Source organism: Hyla sarda, chromosome 3, assembly GCF_029499605.1.
Source record: "Hyla sarda isolate aHylSar1 chromosome 3, aHylSar1.hap1, whole genome shotgun sequence".
Classification (NCBI taxonomy): domain Eukaryota; kingdom Metazoa; phylum Chordata; class Amphibia; order Anura; family Hylidae; genus Hyla; species Hyla sarda.
The window spans coordinates 212912849-212932168 of NC_079191.1; positions in this window are offsets into that span (position 1 = coordinate 212912849).

Consider the following 19320-nt stretch of genomic DNA (forward strand, 5'->3'; position numbering starts at 1 on the left):
CCTATATAACTGCTGGGGGCTCCCCTACTTATCTAACTACATGAGGATAGAAGATTTACCTAACTATGTACCGGAAGGATTCCCTACCTACCGACTGGGGCATTCCCTACCATCAGTTAGGTCATGTTACCCGTATTAGGTAGATACCCCTAGTAAGTAGGCGAATAAGGGTGAAATTACATAAATACTGGGGACATCTATCCTATGGGGAGAATTACTTAACAACCACCAAACACCTACCCTTTCCCCTAACACACCTACAACCTCATACTATGCAAAACACCAAGGGGTGCATTATTTGGGGCACAATAGGTTGAGAAAAGGTTAAGAATGTTATGGAAAAGTACGGAGCCTAACATGTTTTTCTGGCAGATTCTGTGGAGATGAATCATGGTTGGAAGAAGACTTCATGGCAGTCTGAGCCAGATAGAGAAGAAAAGGAAAGAGAACGACTCCAATCAGAGAAGACGTCATCTGTGAGTCACTAGATAAACTTGCACTGTAATCACTTCGGTAGTTTTCAACAGCTGTGTAAAACTAGGGGTGACATCTTTATGTTCACTCTTTGGGGAATATTGGTCTATGGTTTTCATTAAGTGTCAGTATGGTGGTATTATCCAGTCGCTGTGTGGTGGAAATATAGTATGGTGGTATTATAGTGGTGTTATTGATGATATTTCCTCTGTATAGTGTTTTTTTTTTCTTCATTACAATGTGATGGTATTATTTAGTCACTTCAGTAGTAATATGTCCTGGTGTGGATACTTATTATTATAGTTTCTAAAATCCTACATGCACCTCTAGTGAACGGGGATACATACACTGCCACAATGCCCCTCTCTTAGGCCACTCTATTAAGCACTTGCAGTAATGTATTCAACTCACACATGGTAGTAGGTAAGAAGATGAAAATCAAGTACAAATAATAGGAGTTATAAGGGAGCTGTAATAAATGCTGTACAACGGAAATACAGCTACATCTTAAAGGGATGTTCCAGGCCAAAACTTTTTTTTTATATATCAACTGGCTCCGGAAAGTTAAACAGATTTGTAAATTACTTCTATTAAAAAATCTTAATCCTTCCAATAGTTATTAGCTTCTGAAGTTGAGCTGTTGTTTTCTGTCTAACTGCTCTCTGATGACTCACGTCCCGGGAGCTGTGCAGTTCCTATGGGGATATTCTCCCATCATGCACAGCTCCCGGGACGTGACATCACCATTGAGCAGTTAGACGGAAAACTTCAGAAGCTAATAACTATTGGAAGGATTAAGATTTTTTAATATAAGTAATTTACCAATCTGTTTAACTTTCTGGAGCCAGTTGATATATATAAAAAAAGGTTTTGCCTGGAAAACCCCTTTAAATTATCCATACGAAGATTTTTCAATGTCTTGCTTGCATTCTTTTTTATGAGGAGCTATAAATGTTGAAATTAACACATTATTAACCAGTGTCAGCTTTCCTTGTGAATTCCTAATTTATCTTCGAGTGGGTTAAGAAGGATCATAGTGAAATATGCATGACATGATACTTGGAAAGTATAGATCAAAGTCCTAACAGCCAAATATAAGACTCTGAAAACGTCCTCTTGTGTTGTCATTAATCATGACTGCTGCGAGATTTGATGACAAAGATTAAACTATTAAAAAGGTTACTGCTGTGCATCATATTCCTGCAACTGTCATCAAATACTCTACAGCCATTAAAAGGTCAAGAGAGCTGTCTACTATATAAACGGCTCTTAGTAGATTTCATTTTGAAAACTTTGCTGCTGCTTAATAGCTTCAAGTGTCAGAGGACAAGAATAGCCTTAAAGGAAAACACTACTTTTGTACAACATACACTTATAATATTTTAGAGCTTAAAACTATCACAGGTTTCGTCCGTGTAAAGTGTTGAATTTCTCTGCACATAATTTTTTTATGAATTTTTAACAGATTTTTAATTATAAGTGTTACTCTGCATTCCTACTCCATCAGAGCACTAAATCACTGGAACTCGCAATGCTGCAAGATCAGCCATTGTATTAACCCCTTAACCATAGCCTGTTTGGCCTTGTGGACAAAGACAAAAAAAAAAATTGCATTTTTAGATTCTCGCTTTTTTAGAGCCGTAATTCTTAAGCTATAAGCCATAATTTTCCATCCACAGAGCCATGCAAGGGCTTGTTTTTTGCAGGAACAATTATACTTTGTTATTACTTTACTCATTTTACCATAAAATGTGCAGTCAAACCAGTGCACTTTACAGTAAAACTGACATGTCATCTTTATTCTCTGGGTCAATACGATGGTAACGATACACATCTTTTGTGTTATTTTTCTACTTTTTAAAATGTCAAACTTTATTCTTTTTTTACAAAATAAAATTTTGGTTAAAATAAAACTTTTTGATATCTTTTTATTATGGTTCCCACAAAAATCCTGGCATTTTTCTTTCCTTTTATGATGTTCACCCTATGGGACAAATAATGTTGTAGTTTAATAGGTCAGACAATTCCACATGCGCCTTTACCAAATATGTTTATGATGCTCTGGGTAATGCTCTGCTGGAAAACCTTAGATCCTGGCATATGTGTGGATGTTACTCCTTACCTTTGTATTGGAGTCTCTGGCAGGAGCCTTAGTAACAGATTTCATCTTATTTGCTGGAAAAATATTTGTTTACACTAGTTTAGATAAATGTTTTAGCCAGTTCTTAGAGTTTGCGTCCAGAACAGGGACCCTACAATGATACAGGTAGTCTATTCAATTTTAATAATATTTAAAAATAACCGGATTACATTGATAAAGTTAGGGTTAGACCAAAGTTATGAAGTGGCATGTGCAATGCAATATTTTTGGTGCCAACTTAAGCCACCTTTATTATAACAATTTTGACTTTACTTTTTTAAATAAATTGCATTCATTATTTAACATGAGCAAGAATGGGGAATGCAGGAAAACAATTGTCAGGTAAATATATTCTCTGTGTGTAACCAGTCCTGGATAAAGTCTGTTGTTATACAGATATTATACCTATCTATGTAACTTTAGGCATTAATGTTAACTCAAGAAACGAATTTCAGTGTCAGGAAATATCTAAATATATTTTAAGTGAACGTGCAAAGGCAATAACATTCTTTTTTAATTCTTCCTCAGCAGATTTGTTGTAAAGTGATTCATTTGTTCCCCTCTGAATTACAGTCAGTCAGTCAACGAAAGCTCATACATCTTTAAGACAGTGTCTGAGATGGGTCATGGTACACACTGAATCTAACTGACATCACTGAATGTCCTTCTACATCAATCAATCTGCATGGCCCAACTGCGCAAAGCAACGTTTGTTTCACTGTTTCTGCAAAGGTGGCAAATTTCTTATTCTGCTCTTATTTTTGTGCAATGTATGACATACATGTAGCAGTCAGCTTGGTTAAATATAGTATTTGTGATACATACAGTATATGATTATACATATTTTTTTTATAGTATTAAAATATGGACAATATTGAGGCAATAATAACAATTTGTCCAAAATAATGATTGCAACATTAAGTTTACTGTAAATTGTACATTTTAAGGGCAAATGTGTAGTATTGTTAGTTTACTTACTATCAAACAAATGTATAACTAATACACTGACTGAAATAACATCTTGATATGTGTTTGAATATTCCTCTGAGCTTCACAGTAAAGTGTTCTAAAAGAGTCTATGGTAAAACATTCCTACTTTCCATAAAACCTGAAAGTGGTGACTCCCATCATAAACTTTTCCTATATACCTCTGAACATTTCCTATAGTTATCCCCTGTGTTTGTTTTACATTAAACGGGGACGAGGGGGATGAGTGAAATAAGACAAAGTGCAGAGAAAAGTCTATTTCTAATTTAGGACTAAGCAGCAAGGTTTAAAAAATAAAATAAAAGGGTATTCCAACAATGCCATATAACATTCTATGCTAGATTAAAAGAGAGTTAACAGTCGTGGATGTTGGAAGAACCACCTTTTCAGTTGAAGTGTCTGTTGCTAACCCCAATTCTAAAAGTACCTTCATGTGTTGTATTTTGCTATGTATTCTGTGAATATCAGCTTCTTAAAGGGGTACTCCAGTGGAAAACATTTTTTTAAATCACCTGGTGCCAGAAATTTAAACAGATTTGTACATTTCTTCTATAAAAAAAAATCTTAATCCTTTCAGTACTTATCAGCTGCTGTATGCTCCACAGGAAGTTCTTTTCTTTTTTAATTTGTTTTCTGTCTGACAACAGTGCTCTCTGCTGACACCTCTGTCCATGTCAGAAACTGTCCAGAGCAGGATAGGCTTGCTATTGGGATTTGCTCCTGCTCTGGACAGTTCCTGGTATGAACAGAGGTGTCAGCAGAGAGCACTGTAGTCAGACAGAAAATAAATTCAAAAAGAAAATAACTTCCTCTGTAGCATACAGCAGCTGATAAGTACTGGAAGGATTAAGATTTTTAAATAGAAGTAATTTACAAATCTGTTTAACTTTCTGGCACCAGTTGATTTAAGAAAAAATGTTTTCCACTGGAGTACCCCTTTAAATAACCAAAAATCTATGTGTTCAGGTCCAGCTCTATTTTATTAGCCTGCTAAATTTTGTATCATGTTCAGTACAAATGTTGATTCAATTATTCAATACTTTTAAAATTTGATTAGAAAATTATATAAAGTCCGCTGAGATACAAAGTAATGCGGAAGATAAAACTACAATAAATTGAAACAATCTTCCTTATAATGTTTGTTTTTCTGTAGCCATTAGAGAACACCCATGGGATCTGAAAGCAAATAGAACTCTATCCCTGGTATGGAGTATAAGCCAAGATTCTCATAGAACTAACAAACTTGAAGAGGATTATCATTTTTAGGACATTTACATCACCATTACACTAAACCTAGAGCTAAAGAATACACCAGAAAGAATTGTTAGACATAATGCTAATGGTCTAAACTTTTCTCATAACAAATCCTCTGTTTAAAGATATCAGTCAGAAAGCTGCTAAACAATTCTCTCCCTAAAGCCTAATGCACATATATGTGGGGTCTGGCTTATTTGCCATTTACCCTGAAGGAGCTGGATTAAAATAATAATAATAATAATAATAATAATAATAAAAGCTGTATGATTGTGTTTTTGATCCACCAAATCCAAGCAGGATGACAAATATGCTGGATGGTCCATAGATTCAGTGTTATAACCCATTCCTGCCTATGGGGAAACGGATAGGACATCAGATGCAGAAGTTCCGGCTTGTGGCATCCACCGATCCCTTCTGTCCCCACCTGAGATGGTGCTGGGTGGATAAGGGAAGTTGTGGTGAGTGCAGTATGACCATATATCATATATGTACTGCATATATCCCACATTACATACCCACAAGCACATTCATCACATTGTCTGAAAACCCCATCTCCATTTTTATTTAAAGCAATGCACTGTGAAATATAAATTTGTAGCAAAACAAATTTTGACCATGCCCTAAAATCAATACTTATCAGATTAGGAAAAGTTTGTTTAGTCTTCCAGTGTCTAATTTTGCTAAGTCTGTGTGAATTGTCACCTCAGTTTTCTGATGCTGTAGCCCATCTGCTTAATGGTTCGACATGTTGTGTGTTTAGAGATGAGTTTCTGCCTATCTTGGTTGCAATGAGTGGTTATTTATGTTATTGTTGCCTTTCTGTCATCTCAAACCAGTTTGCCCATTCTCTTCTGATATCAACAAGGCATTTTCAGCCACACAACTACCGCTCACTGGATATTTTCTCTTTTTGGACCCTTTTCTGTAAATCCTAGAGATCGTTGTGCATAATTCCGGGAAGATCAGCAATTTATTAAATACTCACACAAGCCCATCTAACACAAACAACCATGCTACATTCAAAGTCACCTAAATCCTCTTTCTTCCCCATTCAGATGCTCAATGTAAACTTCACCAGCTTGTTTTGTTCAAATCAACATGCCTAAAAGCATTAATTTGCTGTCAAGTGATTGGCTGAACTAGAAAATAATAATAAAAACTGGAGCACTGAGGTAGACATTTCAGCTTAACCTAGCAATAAGTTAATACACTGTGATATACTGAAGCACTACAGATTCCAGCATAACTTAATGAACTAATGCACAATGAAACACTGAAGCACTTAAAAAATCAAGGCAAAAAAATCAAAGCACAACATAGTAATAAATAAATACACAGTGGAGCACTGATGTGCTACACGTCCCATCATATGAAACTAATAATTATACAGTGGGACATTGAGGTACTACAAGTCGCAGCATTACCTAGTAATAAAGTGAGAGGCCATAGTGAATCAGTAGCTTGGTAGTGTCGGGGATGTATTTTAGGTTGTTGTATATTAGTAGCCAGCTCTGGTATCCCTATGTTAGCACAGAGCACCCCTCCCTTCTGCTGACACTGCAATTTACAGTAAGAGGTTAGAAGAAGAGATGTTACAGGAGCCTGCTGCCTTTAGGAGGAAAGGAGACTGTGGAATATGATGCTTCAGGAACAGGGACATGCAGGAACAGGTCAAAGAAGAAAAGGAAATATTGGGCCCTACTACTATATGGAAGAAGAATACTAGTACTATATGGAGCAGTATGGTGGCCTAATACTATTTGGGACATTATGTTGGCTAATACTATAAAGGGGCAGTATGGAGGACCTGCTACCATATGGGAAGTGTATTGGGGCCTAGTACTATATGAGACACTATGGGAGCACAGAGGGGGAATAACAACTATTTGGGGGCACAGTTGAGCCCAACTTATATATTCAGGCAGTATGGGGTATAATAATATTTGAGGGCACTATGGGGGCCTACTACTAAATGGGGCACAATGGGGACTGCTACTATGTAGAAGCACTATTGAGACCTACTACTAGATGAGGGCAGTATGGGGTCTGACTACTATATGGAGCAGTATGGGGGCCTAATACTATATTTCTGGGCATTAGAAAGACATAATATTATATGGGGCAGTATGGAGCATAGTATGGAACTTATGTGGCAGTGTGAAAGTCTAAATACTATATCAAGGCTTAGAGGGGGTCTAACTACTACTTGGGTGCAGTATGGGAATCTAATACTATATGGGAGCAGTAGGGCGGCCTAACTACTTTATTGGCAGCTTGGGGGCCTAAATCTACATGGGGAGAGTATGGAGGCTTACTGCTATATAGGGCATTATGGAGCCTAATAGGATATAGTGACAGTGCGAGGGCCTAAGTGAAATATTGGGGCACAGAGGGGGCCTGGTTACTATACAGGGGCAGTTTGAGGGGCCCAGCTAATATATGGGGGCACAGAGAAACCTAATTACTATAAGTGGGTAGTATGGGGACCAAATACTATATGAGGGCAGTGTAGAACCTAATAGCCCTAACTACCATTTGCACAAATTAGGCACTATTACTGAGGAGTTTGTATAGAGCTGGGGATTGTGCTGGAGAAAGAAAACTAAAATATTTGTCTTGCAGATTCTGTGGAGATAAGTCTTGGCTGGAAAAAGTCTTCATGGTAGTCTGGACGAGATAGGGAACAGAAGGAAAAGTGAACAATACCAATCAGAGAAGATGTCATCACTGGATGGAACTGCACTTTGATCACTTATACAATCTGCAGAGCACTGTATCAACCAATATATGGTCATAGCATGTGGAAATATTGGTCTTTGTATAGTGGATATTATTCAGTTGCAGTATAGTGGTATTATTCAGTCATTAGTCAGTGGTAATGGTAGTGGTGGTCATGGTGTGGCAGTATAATTTTGTGCTGGTAATACACAAAATTAACAGTGTGCACCTGTGTACATATTTTATTTTGTTTTACAGAGTTGACCATTTTTGTTTTTTGTACTGGTGTTATTGGAAATATGGCTCTTGTTATACTAAATTTAATAATTAACAGTATGGTGATAATAATTGCTTATTATTTACATTTGTTATGTGGTAACTGTTCGACTATTATTTAGAGGTATACTGTATCTCATGCATAGAATATTTTCTTAGCTTTGTTTTTGCAATGGACCTTCTAATTGTTGGAGTGGAGCAAATCCAAAATTTGCCTTGGGGCGCATGGGGCCCCTATTACACCCTGCAAGCCGCAGACATTAGTAATAAATGAAATAACATACTTTATTGGTTTAAGAATAGCTTAAATTTCACTATTACAGATGTACAGACTGTTATGACATTGCCACTATCATCAAGCAAGAACCAAAGACAAGATATCCAATTCTCATGCTAACAGACATTTTACAGACCTGAAATCCACTGATAAGACATAATTCTATTCAGCAAGACTTTACAGATGAGGGCTTTTAATTTTTTTTTAGAAAGAAGTCAGTCAAGAGAAGTAGGAGAAGCCAGGGTGTTGGTTATGAGTTGCTCTTAGAACAGGATAGTGCATGACTTCAGATCTATACTTATGATTATTTTTATTTTGCACACAACTTCATCTTAACCAATGAAAGAAATGTGTAATGGATTCTATAGATTCATAGAACACATTTTCCTATCATTAAACTTACTCTTAATTACTATGCAATAGGACCTCACTGAGGCTTAAAGAGGCTTTTAGGGGAGAGTTCCCACTAGAGTATGTCCATACTTAGGCACATGACTATTGTAGGCACATGACTATTGCAACCTATGTGCCTTAGTGGGCTATAGATGGTCCACCCTTTGCCAATGCAAAACAACACAGAAACAAGCTATGGCTAAACCAAATCCCTAAAGCTTGATCCTTAATGACCACTTAACACAGGTCCTTGTAGTGTCTAACACACTACCTCTCAAGTAGTTTGGACCCAGGCAACCATTCACTTGATGAGGACCACTTTCTCTTTAAAGGGAAACTGTCATCAGTGTTGGCTGCAGTAGCCTGTTGGCACAGACTTGAAGTATGGGTGAAAATTATATTTACTACGGGCCAACCCGTGGCCTGTTCGTTTATAATCTTCCTTATTTTGATGATAATCAGAAGACATAAATGGGCACTGTCACCAGCTTTATTTTTGATATGGTGTAGTACTTATGTACTACAACATATCTCTAATATACTTTTATTATTATTTTTTTCATTAAAAAGGTTTAATTTACATTTAAAAACCGGCTACTGAAAAAGGACTGATTTTGGAGTGGCAATCAGTCCTTTTTCAGTTAGGCTGCACTCGCTCCCTGCCTGTCAATCAGACAGGCGGGAGCGAGCGCATTGGCTCCCCGCCCACTGGCTGGGAGGCCACTCCTCCCGCACATCGCCGCCGCCGCGTCGTTGCTGCCGCTGTCCCTGCACGCCCGCTGCCGGACTCTGCAGTAACTGCAAGTGTAATGAGGGAACGGGGTATGCTGGGCGGGGGGGGAGGAGGGAACGGGCTAGTGCCGTAGCGGGGGTGGGGGGTGGAACGGGCTAGCAAAAAAAAAAATAGGATGGTGGGAGCTACCCTTTAATGCAAAGGCAGCGCACCAGGAGCATGCTGACGTCACAGCTGCTGCTTCCTCACTCAGCTCACCTGCGAACAGACTTGAGAAAACGTCGCCCATGCACCAAGCTGATTAGCTACTGATTATCATCATAAGGTAGATAACAAGCAAACAGGGCCACAGATCGACCTGTGGCAAGTAGTATTTTCATCAGTGTCACCACACTGAAAACCTGCATCCCACCACAAACCACCCACAGGTAGATTATGTCATCATTTGGCCTAATGTGGTCAATCCCTCAAATGAAGATGCAATTTAGCTTGGGGGTTTCTGCAGTGGCATTTCGTACTGGGAATATTGTTGCTGCATAATGCCTTCCTCTCATCTGATTCTGTTTGCCTGGGAGGCCATCTACGGAGGCTTCTCAGGTTTTAGAAACAGTGATGTATGCTGCAGTACTTCTAAAAGGGAAGTACTTAAATAGTGGGAAACTGGTATAAAAATGATCTAGTTAGAGGGGATAAGCCTGGTCTGGCAGTAGGTGTAACATATCCTACATTAATTTTCCAGTTACTCCAATAAAACAGGACATTCTGGTGAGAATAATTTTTTGTTTCCTTCCTTTTGTATATCCTAAACCAATGAATATATGCAGGTGTACTTATGCAGGTGTACTTATATTTATGTCATATCTTGTCTTCCTACTTGTCAGGTACAGGTAGAATTGAAGCTTCCTTTAAATATGTCCCAGGGATTGATCAACAGTAGTGCTTAGGTGTATGTTTGGGCAAGTTATCAACAAATAGGATGGTGCAAAAGTAAAGACATCTTACAATATAAGCTTTTAATCATGGCATAAGATATAGCAAAAGATAAATGCCTAAATATCTGGTTGAAGTCATGGCTGTAACCTGGTCAGGCCCAGTCAGCATGTGTGGCAATACAGAAAAAGACCCCCCTCACACACACACACACAACACAAGCGATCACGTGATAAACCCAGCAACAAGAAAGATCAAACCAATAGCATGAAAAAAGTGCTGATAGACATCAGGATAAATCAGAAATTACAAATCTCCCAAAAGTAGAGACATTGGTGCCTGAAGTATGAATGAGCATCACATGCAATACCCGGTGATTAAAGTTCTAGAGTAACCAGTATCACATGGCATGGATGATCACCTGGTTTGTAGTATCCCACCTGTATATCGGCTAATTTAAAGGGAAACTGACAGGCTGTTCACCCGCACCAAACTGAATACACTGGGTTATAGTGTGGATGAACAGTATTAAAATGAGTGGTCACTTACATTATTTAGTCCCATTGTTCACCAATTGCTAAAGCACTACTGTGCACAATGGAGGCGGGGAGCGCTATGCCCGCATCTGAAATGAATATTCTAATTTCTTTTCTTTCACGACACTAGGATGTTAGAGTGAAGAAATTAAAATTTATGGCATACAAACAAAATGCATGTACAAAGGTGTATACTACTCAATTCACAGAACAGCACAGAATTGCTATAACCAAGATGAAAAGAGAAGTGGAAGGACTAGGGTCCAACTGTGCAGGAAGATAACCACATAGTCTGAAATAGTCTTAAAAAAGGCGTGCTGCCTATAGATCATCTGCTGGTAACTTTAGTAAGTAATGGTTAATCCAGGATACTTGGATCCACCTATGTAGAATTTAAAAACAAAAAACAATTCCCCGGACTGTCGAATAAAAGAAAAGATTTTAAAAAACGTACAGAGGGTGATTGGAGAATAGACAATGAAAGACAAGTCTAAATTTGAAGTGTTTGGATCAGGGGTGAAAGTGTGTATAGTGCAGATGTTAGAAGACTATCATGTATGACAGGATCTAGGGGTACTTTAGAGCTGGTATAGTTGGACATTTATGCAGAGTAAAAACCTTCTAAATGGTATTTCATTGTAGACCATTTTTATCCTAAAACAAGACAATAACAAAGACAATGGATTGGCCAGTGCAGTCACCAGATGTAAGCCTTATTAAGCTGTTGTGGGAGCAACTTGACTGTAGGTTGTAAAAAATCAGTTCCCAAACCAACGCAAGTCGAGGCTTGTGGTTTAATAAGAATAGGGTATTATTTATGTTGAATGAAGGTAAGAGTTTTCTAATATATCTAATGTAACATAACATACATTTTGTGGACAGAAAGATAATATCATTATAAAGCCATCAGGTTCTTCTGCAGTCACATACACAAAAAATTGATGCATTTCAAAGATTTAAATAACAATGAAAACACCAAATTTTTTGTGTGCATTTTTACTAAAATCCCTTTTCACTCAACTTCAGCATTTATAAAATTACCATCTAAAAGCTGAGCACTGTGGAAGCCAAGAGCAGTGAAAGGACTGGGCATTTAGAAACCTGTATCAAGCAGACACTGTAATAATTTGCTAAGAACCATCTGTTTTACAGATCACAGCTGCTGGAATATTTCATGGACACCAGCAATATAAAAGTTCTTCCCAATGTTAAATGTATTTACGAAGCCAGCAATACTCAATGAATCTGTTATTGACTTTAACTGTGATGATGCCATTGTTAAATGGCTATATATGTATGATGGAATAGCAGCAGATGCTAAGAGGTGTGAGGACTGAGACAAATGTGTCATAGATTACAAGATCAATCCATTCTAATATCTGAAATATGTTGTTAAATGGCCATGAAAATTTGCACCACATATTGAGACTGAGGTTGTGCAGAGAGCTCTTTCATTTAAGTTAGTATTGTGGCCTCCTCCTTTACAAGACGATATGTGTTTGTACCACTATGAAATGGCACCTGCACTACGTGTATGTGACATCAATTGTTGGAGCTGGGTACCAGTTCACCAACAGCACTCCCTGAAGTTCTGCTTTTACACTTCAAAATCCCCTGATGAACCATGTGAAATTATGGTTGCGCATTAGGGTATATCGGTGTCAGGTGCCTCCACATCTCCTTTCTCGTTTATTCCTTCCATTTAAATTACAGACCTAACATTTTCTGAAATATGCTATGAACCTATGACCTAAAGCGATAAAAAGATGAATGTACTACCTTGACAGCTAATCTGCTGTCTGGGAGGATGTGGGATCTTTTGAATTTGAAAGATCGTGATAGGAGAGTATTCCATCTATCTTCTTGAGTCAGGTTTTACTTTAAGCCAAATACTTTTTGGGTATATATTTAATTGAAGGGAAACTCATGGATCCCCTCATACACATGAACATTAATGTGTATTGAATGGAAAAAAAAGGGTAATCTGCTGTAAAATCTGCTGACATATACGCAATACGTATGTCAGGCAGAGTAGTGCCAGAACGTGCACAGAGGCCTAAATTAATCAGGCGCAGGCAGAGGTTGCAGCAGAGTAGGGGCGTGTGGCAGCCAGAGTCGCAGCGAGAGGTCTGAGCTCCCAATGTCAGCTACCATTCGTGTCTCGACCAGCAACTGTGATTGATCAGTTCACTCGATCATCTACTTCATCCCAAGTGACATCTGACACCCCTCAGATGGCATAGCCCTCATGCTGCTGCTGCCACATCAAGGCTCTGTCATTGTGCTGCTCTATGGCCTCCTCATGCTAATGCTACCACCTCCAGGCTCTGTCATTGTGCTGCTCTATGGTCTCCTCATGCTAATGCTAACACCTCCAGGCTCTCTCATTGTGCCGCCATATGGTCTCCTCATGCTGATGCTGCCACCTCCAGGCTCTCTCATTGTGCTGCTCTATGGTCTCCTCATGTTGATGCTGCTACCACCAGGCTCTCTAATTGTGTTGCTCTATGGTCTCTTCATGCTGATGCTGCCACCTCCAGGCTCGCTCATTGTGCTGCCGGTGAAACTGCAAAACTTAATTAAGGTGCTGGTCTCCAGTTTCAGAAATTACTCTGCATTAGGGTCACTTTCAGGACTCCTGATGCTGCTGCTGCCAACTCCAGGCTGTCTCATTCAGCCACTATATGGTCTCCTCATGCTTCAGCCAACTCAAGGCCGTGCAATTCAGCCACTTTATTGTCTCCTCATGCTGCCACAAACTCCAGGCTGTGCCATTCAGCCACTATAATGTCTTTTCATACTGCTGCCAACTCCAGGCTGTGCCATTCAGACACTATATGGTCTCTTCATGCTTCAGCCAACTCCAGACTGTGCTGTTCAGCCACTATATGGTGTCCCCATGCTACCACAATCTCCAGGCCGTCATTAAGCCACTATATTGTCTCCTCATACTGATGACACCTCCAGGCTCTGTCATTGTGCTGCCATGTGACTCCTTGTTAGATTTGGTCCTTTGTACCCACACGCCGGGGCCCAGGACACTAAAACTTGGGAGTTAAAATTTCAATTTCAAAATCTTAAACTTCGGTTAAAAAATCTTAAATTTCAATGGTCTCTTCATGCTTCTGCCAACTCCAGGCTGTGCCATTCAGACACTATATGGTCTCCTCATGCTTCAGCCAACTCCAGGCTGTGTCATTCAGCCACTATATGGTCTCCTCATGCTTCAGCCAACTCCAGGCTGTGTCATTCAGCCACTGTATGGTCTCCTCATGCTTCAGCCACCTCCAGGTTGTGTCATTCAGCCAATATATGGTTTACTGATGCTGCTTGGCCTAAATATTTTTATGGTAGCACTAGCTACCATAAATCTTCTATTTAAATTTCAACATTCATCTTTTAATCTTAGGGATTGTGAAGCCCTAGTGTCTACTCATGCTGCTACCAGCTCCAGGCTGTGTCATTCAGCAACTATATGGTCTCCTCATGCTGCCAACACCTCCAAGATGTTTCATTCAGCCACTATATGGTCTCCTCATGCTTCAGCCAACTCCAGGCTGTGTCATTCAGCCACTATGTGGTCTCCTCATGCTGCCAATGCCTCCAAGCTGTGTCATTTAGCCACTATATGGTCTCCTCATGCTGCCAACACCTCCACGCTGTGTCATTCAGCCACTATATGGTCTCCTCATACTGATGCCACCTCCAGGCTCCGTCATTGTGCCACTCTGCGGCAGTGATTCTAAAAGCGATGCCTGTAATCTGCATGTCATAATGAATAACTGTATTATTTCACTACCCCAGCACACTCCACATGCATGTTAGAACAAAGCTAAGGGTTCTACACCCCTATTGAGGCTCTCTGTAGGCCAGAAATAGCTGTTTTTAATATAGATTTGACGCAAATAAATTCGGATCAAACGGACAATTTGGCGAATCGGCTGAATTGAATTTTTCAAAAGTTCGCTCATCTCTAGAAATGGTGCTAAAAATTGTTGGGGGCTTTCTCTCCTATTACCCCTTGTGAAAATAAAAAACTTGGGGAACACCAGCATTTCAGTGAAAAAATCTAATTTTTCATTTTCACGTCCAACTTAAGCGAAAATTCACCTGTGGGGTTTTAAGGCTTACTATACCCCTTGTTTGCTGTTCTGGCACCATATGGGCTTCCTAAATTCGACATGCCCCCAAAAAATCATTTTTGCAAAATTTGCTTTCCAAATGTGACTCCTCTTCTGAGCATTGTAGTGCGCCAGCAGGGCACTTGACATCCACACATGAGGTATTTCCATACTCAGAAGAAATGGGGTTACAAATTTTGGGGGCCATTTTTTCCTATTACCCCTTGTAAAATGTAACTAAAACTGCATTTTAGTGAAAAAAAAATTATTTGCCACTAACATAAAGTAGAATATGTCACGAAAAAACTGTCTTGGAATCAGAATGAAAAGTAAAAGCATCCCAGAGTTATTAATGCTTGAAGTGACAGTGATCAGATTTGCAAAAAATGCTCTGGTCCTTAACCCCTCAAGGACACTAGGTTTTTCAGTTTTTGCATTTAAATTTTTCCCTCATCACCTTCTAAAAATCATAACGCTTTAAATTTTGCACCTAAAATTCCAAATTATGGCTTATTTTTTGTGCCATCAATTCTACCTTGCAGTGACATTAGTCATTTTACCAAAAAAATCCACGGCAAAACGGAAAGAAAATTCATTGTGCGACAAAATTTAAGAAAAAAATTCATTTTATAAATTTTGGGGCTTCCGTTTCTACGCAGGCCATTTTTAGGTATAAATGACACCTTATACTTATTCTGTAGGTCCATATGGTTAAAATGATACCCTACTTATATAGGTTTGTTTTTGTTGGACTAAAAAATCAGGACTACATGCAGGAAAATTTATACATTAAAAATTGTCATCTTCTAACCCCTATAACTTTTTATTTTTCCACATACGGGCCTGTATCAGGGCTCATTTTTTGCGCCGTGTTCTTAAGTTTTTATCAGTACCATTGTTGTATTGATCAGACTTTTTGATCGCTTTTTATTCATTTTTTCATGATATAAAAAGTAACCAAAAATACGCTATGTTAGACTTTGGAATTTTTTTGCGCGTACGCCATTGAAAATACGGTTTCATTAATGATACATTTTTATAGTCCGGACCTTTCCGCACACAGCGATACCACTTAAGTTTATTTTTATTTACATAGTTTTTTATTTATGATAAAAGGGGGGTGATTCAAACTTTTATTAGGGAAGGGGTTAAATGACCTTTATTACTTTTTTTTTCACTTTTTTTTGCAGTGTTATAGCTCCCATAGGGGCTATAACACTGCACACACTGATCTTTTACCCTGATCCTTGCAAAGCCATAGCTTTGCATGGATAAGTGTTCTAGGGCCTCAGTTGCTCAAGCCTGTAGCTCAGGCTTGGAGCAATCAAACAGCGATTAGATGCGATGGAACAAGATAAGGGGGCCTCTGCTCGCGTCCTAGCTGTTCAGGACATCGCGATTTTATATCGTGATAGTGCCGATCAGCCCGACTGAGCTGCTGGGAAGCTTTTACTTTCATTTTAGATGCGGCGATCAACTTTGATCACCGCGTCTAAAGGGTTAATAGCGCGTAGCATATCGATCGGTGCCGCACGCTATTAGCCCAGGGTCCCGACTATTATTAGCCGCCGGGACGGACCCGGTGTGACGCGGGGCCACGGCGTGACCCCATTTTGAAAACCCAGACCGGGCGTAGGGCGTACAGGTACGCCCTATGTCCTTAAGGAGTTAAGGTGAAAATGGGCTTGGTCCTTTAGGGGTTAAAATACAATATTAAGTGTCCAGTGTAAACAGGCCTTTATCTATAGCAGTTTATTAATCCAGTACATTATCAAGGACAGTTGATCTCATTCAGAAACAATAAGTGTTGAAGATTCCATCACATTTATTATTTTCACTTAAAAGACAAGCAACTGCACATACTCATCGATAGCCATGGCCAGATTTACAAGCTACATTCCTCCACCTTCTGCCAGAGTATAATGATGTCACTATACAAACCATCCATCATAGAATGCTTGGCTTGCCTCACAAGACGGATTTCCTAGCCCTATCAAAATGTTAAAAGCATGTTTTGAGTTTTACAGCTAATTAAGAATATAAGGAAGTTATTGTTTGTAAAATTATACACTGCTTAAAGAAATAAAGGGAACACTAAGATAGCACATCCTAGATCAACACATGGAGGTCTGGATATGGAGTCACACTCAAAATCAAAGTAGAAAACCACACTACAGACTGATCCAACTATGTAATGTCCTTAAAACAAATCAAAATGAGGCTGAGTAGTGTGTATGGCCTCCCCGTGCCCGTTTGACCTCTCTACAACACCTGGGCATGCTCCTGATGAGGTGGTGGATGATCTACTGAGGGATGTCCTCCCAGACCTGGACTAAAGCATCCACCAACTCCTGGACAGTCTGGGGTGCAACGTGACGTTGGTGGATGGAGCGAGACATGATGTCTCATATGTGCTCATCCGAATTCAGGTCTGGGGAACAGGCTGGCCAGTCCATAGAATCAATGCCTTCCTCTTGCAGGAACTACTGACACACTCCAGCCACCTGAGGTCTAGCATTGTCTTGCATTAGGAGGAACCCAGGGCCGACCGAACCAGCATATGGTCTCACAAGAGATCTGAGGATCTCATCTCAGTACCTAATGGCAGTCAGGCTTCCTCTGGCAAGCACATGGAGGGCTGTGCGGCCCCCCCAAAAGAATGCCACCCCACACCATTACTGACCCACCACCAAATCGGTCATGCTGGAGGATGTTGCCGGCAGCAGAACGTTCTCCATGGCGTCTTCAGACTCTGTCATGTCTTTCACATGTACTCAGTGTGAACCTGCTTTTATCTGTGAAGAGCACTGGGCGCCAGTGGTGAATTTGCCAATCTTGGTGTTCTCTGGCAAATGCCAAATGCTTGCACAGTGTTGGGCTGTAAGCACAACCCCCACCTGTGGACATCGGGTCCTCATACCATCCTCATGGAGTCTGTTTCTGACTGTTTGAGTGGACACATGCACATTTGTAGCCTGCTGGAGGTCATTTTGCAGGGCTTTGGCAGTGCTCCTCCTTGCACAAAGGCAGAGGTAGAGGTCCTGCTGCTGGTTTGTTGCCCTCCTATGGCCTCATCCACGTCTCCTGATGTACTGGCCTGTCTCCTGGTAGTGCCTCCATGCTCTGGACACTATGCTGACAGACATGGCAAACCTTTTGCCAAAGCTCGCATTGATGTGCCATCCTGGATGAGCTGCACTACCTGTGCCACTTGTGTGTCTACCACTAGAATGAAAGCACCGCCAGCATTCAAAAGTGACCAAAATATCAGCCAGGCGGCATAGGAACTGAGAAGTGGTCTGTGGTCACCACCTGCAGAACCATGCCTTTGATTGACTTCGAGTTACAATGTGTTGTTTTAGTGTTCCCTATATTAATTTTTTTGATCAGTCTACATTTACATATATCCTACTTTCTAGAGGAAATCACATTGGGGGAGATTTATCAAAACATGTCCAAGGGAAAATTTGACCAGTTGCCCATAGCAACCAATCAGCTTGCTTCTTTCATTTGTAACAAGGCCTCTGCAAAATGAAAGAAGTGATCTGATTGGTTGCTATGGGTAACTTTGCCTTTGCACAGGTTTTGATAAATCTCCCCCCATTATGTCCAGATATACTATTCTATATTATGAATGGTATCCCCCTTGAAATTATCAGATTTAGGTTAAGTGTAAATTAGTTTTTTCCCACCAGCAAAAACCACCTGACCACTGTTTTTTCTTGCATTTTGGCAGTTTTTCTGATGTTTTTCCTGGTGTGTGGAAGCAGCCAATTTTGTACCCTGTGACAGTTTTTCCTTATCTTCAGTTATCTATAGATAGCTGTATATATTGGATACCATCAAAGGGTTAACCTCCACTGTAACTCTGTACTTGCTGGGCTGGCACATAACGCATAGCCCAGAAAGGGATTAAGCCAACCAGCAATGTATACACATGGCAGGTTCACTGTAAATTCTTGCTTGACCGTAGATATACGAAGTATGATAACTGTGCAGTATCAGCTGAGCTCCCGGCTGTACTTTCTTGATCCCTGCAGGGACAGTTTCCTGTGCAGCAATATGCTGCGCTGGAAACTGTATGGCTGCGGAGGAAAGTAGGGATGCTATGCATCACTATTACCCTCCGAGGATTCTGAAACGATGGTGTTTTTGCTTTAAAAAAGCCACAGTCTCAGCATGCTGCGATTTGGCAAAACTGTCCAGATCGCAGCAAAACGCCACGGTCAGGGGAAAAACGCCAAACCTGAAAATGCAAAGTTGGTTTGGTGTTTTGAGTTTCCCTTTTTCCCACTGAAAAATGCTGTGGGGCAGTGTGGGCGTTTTTTTGGCGTTTTTTGGGCGTTTAAGTAGAAATTTAGCCCCCAGCTAATACATTTTTTGTACATTTCTTGATTGCATTAGGTACTGGATAAGAAAACACAAATAATTTTTAGATTGCTTTAATATAAACAGGCTCACAACACTAAAACAATGAT